Source organism: Schistocerca cancellata, chromosome 2 (genome assembly GCF_023864275.1).
Source record: "Schistocerca cancellata isolate TAMUIC-IGC-003103 chromosome 2, iqSchCanc2.1, whole genome shotgun sequence".
Taxonomy (NCBI): domain Eukaryota; kingdom Metazoa; phylum Arthropoda; class Insecta; order Orthoptera; family Acrididae; genus Schistocerca; species Schistocerca cancellata.
The window spans coordinates 200,740,676-200,744,283 of record NC_064627.1 but is presented as its reverse complement, the minus strand read 5'-3'; the positions used below and the strand labels follow the sequence as shown (position 1 = coordinate 200,744,283).

Here is a 3,608-nt window from a genome sequence, read left to right as displayed (position 1 = left end):
GGAAGGCAATGGCAAACCACCTCCACTAGGACCTTGCCTAGTACGGCGGTGCGGGTCTCCCGCATCGTTCCCCTACGCTCCGTCAACGGAGTATGGGACTTCATCATCATCGTTTCAGTTATGTGACTGGATTCGTGATTTCCTGTCAGATGTCACGATTCGTAGTAATTGACGGAAAGTCATCGAGTAAAACAGAAGTTCTTTCTGGCGTCCTCCAAGGTAGTGTTATAGGCCCTTTGCTGTTCCTTATCTATATACACGATTTGGGAGACAATCTGAGCAGCCGTCTTAGGTTGTTTGCAGATGACGCGGTCTATTATCGACTAGTAAAGTCATTAGAAGATTAAAAAAATTGCAAAAGATTTGTAAAATATATCTCTATGATAAGAAAATTGGGAATTGACCCTAAATAATGAAAAGTGTGAGGTCATCCACAGGAACGCTAAAAGGAATCCGTTAAACTTCGGTTACATGATAAATCAGTCAAATCTAGAGGCAGTAAATTCAACTGAATACCTAGGAATTACAATTACGAACAACTTAAATTGGAAGGAACACACACAAAATGTTGCGGGGAAGACTAACCAAAGACTGCCTTTTATTGGCAGGACACTTGGAAAATGTAACAGATCTACTAAGGAGACTGCCTACACTACGCTTGTCCGTCCTCTTTTAGAATACTGCTGCGCGGTCTGGGATGCTCACTAGATAGGAGTGACGGAGTACACTGAAAAAGTTCAAAGAAGAGCAGCACGTTTTGTGTTATCGCGAAATAGGGGAGAGAGTGTCACTGAAATGATACAGGATTTAGGGTGGACATGATTGAAACAAAGGCGTATTTCCTTGGAGAGTAATCTTCTCTCGAAGTTCCAATCAACAACTTTCTCTTCCGAATGAGAAAATACTTTTTTTTTTTTTTTTTTTTGACGCCGACCATGATAAAGTAAGGGAAATCAGAGTTCGTATGGAAAGATGTAGGTGTCCGTTCTTTCCGCGCACTTTACGAGACTGGAATAATAGAGTATTGTGAAGGTGGTTGGAACCTCTGCTATGTGATTTGCAGAGTATCCATGTAGATGTAGATGTACTTACACAATTCACAACACATTTCGCAGACAGTAGGCACATATACCAGTGTATGTACCTGTAAAATTATATCATTTTATAGCAAGTAGTTCAGGAGATACGAATTCATGAAGATTACGCTGCGTGAGAATGAAACTTCAGGGCTAAATTCGCTAGACATTCATCTGAAAGATGTGTACAAATACGCATGAAATACGTTAAATATGTGTTAAATATACATGAACTGTCCGTATGCGAGTAAAGCCACAGTTTAAAAGCTCATCTTGAACCTCTGGAACCATTTGAATCAAATTTGTAACACGTATTAGTTACAGTCTGGGAAGAAAAATGCTCTAGGGGTAAGAACCACCACCGTCCTATTGGAGTGAGGGTGATTATTGGGAGAGAGAGGGGAGGACGAGGAGATGTACACTCGGGGAGAGCGAAGGAGGAGATAGGCAGAGACCGGAGAAGGGGAGGTGACCAGAGATAGGGAAGGGGGAATTGACAGATGGGGGGAGAAGGAGATGTATAGAAAAAGGAACGGAGATGGACAGAAACAGTGGAAGGAAGAGACAAGCAGAGAGATGGGGCTGACGAGACGAACAGGCAGAGGGGAGGAGGAAACAGGACAGAGAAAGGGAAGAGGAGCAGATGGATAAAGACAGGAGAAGAGGAAACGAACACAGAAAGGAAAGGAAAGGAGAGGAGGTGAACAGTGAGAGTGATGGGTGGAGATAGGCATAGAGAGTGGCAGGAGAAGATGGACAGAGAAAGAGAAGAGGAGAAGATGAACACAGAGAGGAAGTGGGGGAGATGAACAGAGAGTGGGGAGGGGGGGGGGGGAAGAAGATGGGCTAATGAAAGGTTAGAATAAATACATACCTGGCAATGGTGGGTACTCGGTTATCACGTGAAATTACAGCAGATGGAGCTGGTATATGGCTAAATCAACAAATACACTGTTTTCGAAATAAAACTGGACCTGAAAATATTTATAATAGGACTGACGCGGGGCTCGCCCTTGTTAAATACCATCACAGAAGATGCGTTTCACACCATTTTGTCGCGAAGTTTTGCATTGCAGACTTTTCGCCAAACACTTCCACTTCCACTCTCGTGCAAGCAGTTCCACCCAAATTTTCCACGAATTGTGTTTCTATTGACACACAGCAACGAAGACGAGATGTGTTATCGTAAGCACCATTTTGTGTTACATTCGACTGGTCACTACAGACTTCTGCTCCTCTCACTTAGCAAACTACTTGGGACACAGCATACGGGAGATGCGCATGCGCAGATGGTTCAAATGGCTCTAAGCACTATGGGACTTAACTTCTGAGGTCATCAGTCCCCTAGATATAGAACTACTTAAGCCTAACTAACCTAAGGACGTCACACACATCCATGCCCGAGGGAGGATTCGAACCTGCGACCGTGGCAGCAGCGCGGTTCCGGACTGAAGCGCCTAGAACCGCTCGGCCACAGCGGCCGGCGCGCATGCTCAGGCCTGTGACAGCAACTAACTGGTACATTGTAATCATGGTTTCCAGCGAGACCCTCTTGAAAGACAGGCCGTGGCGCTTACGTCACAGCACGTGACACTGCAGGTCTTACGAGTGCCAGCAACCATCTCCGGGGGGAAACGAGTAACTATTTCAGAGGAATAAATGATGACTAACTGAAAACCTCAGCTGCCGACAGGTGTTGTTGATATACCTCGATGTGGACTGCTGAAAATGTGTGCCCCGACCGGGACTCGAACCCGGGATCTCCTGCTTACATGGCAGACGCTCTATCCATCTGAGCCACCGAGGATACATATGAATAGCGCGACTGCAGGGACTTATCCCTTGCACGCTTCCCGTGAGACCCACATTCCCAACCGTCCACAATTCTACATATGTATTCTACCTTATAGACATTTGCCCACCCACTCATTACTCGCGCGCGCTGTATTGTGGACGGTTTCCGACGTTTTCTTTGAGGACATTTCTCCTGTTCATTAAAAAAGAACCAATTCAACATTAGTCTTATACATAATTTCCGGTCTAATTTTATTTCGCTGTATGTACGACAAATAGTGGACGGTATTAAGAAAAGAAACAGTTTCTTACCAGGGAGTACCATAACCCCTACCACACACTTACTGAGGTGATTAGAGGAACGATACAAATAAAAGTTTTGCAAACATCCGTACGTACAAAAACGATTATTATCGTTGTTGGAAAGGTAACGGACCGAGCGAGGTAGCGCAGTGGTTAGCACACTGGTCACGCATTCGCGAGGACGACGGTTCAATCCCGCTTCTGGCCATTCTGATTTGGGTTTTCCGTGATTTCCCTAATCCGATGAGACCGATGACCTCGCTGTTTGGTCTCTTCCCCCCAAATCAATCCAATCCGAAGGAAACGGAACTACATTTTTAACACTCTCATTAATACTGATGCTGTTTACGTAGTTTTTCGCTATTATAGACTACACGGGAAACGAAAATAGCGAGAAAGTTAACATCAAAACTGGTGATCACAAAGTAAATAGAG

The 3,608-nt window shown here is 44.8% G+C and overlaps 1 non-coding gene across 1 annotated transcript; it reads right to left on the bottom strand.

Moving 5' to 3' along the window:
* Positions 1–2,809: 2,809 nt before the first annotated feature.
* Positions 2,810–2,883, bottom strand: Trnat-ugu (transfer RNA threonine (anticodon UGU)). Its single transcript has one exon. It is a non-coding gene; the product is annotated as a tRNA-Thr (tRNA).
* Between the last annotated feature and the right edge of the window lie 725 nt (positions 2,884–3,608).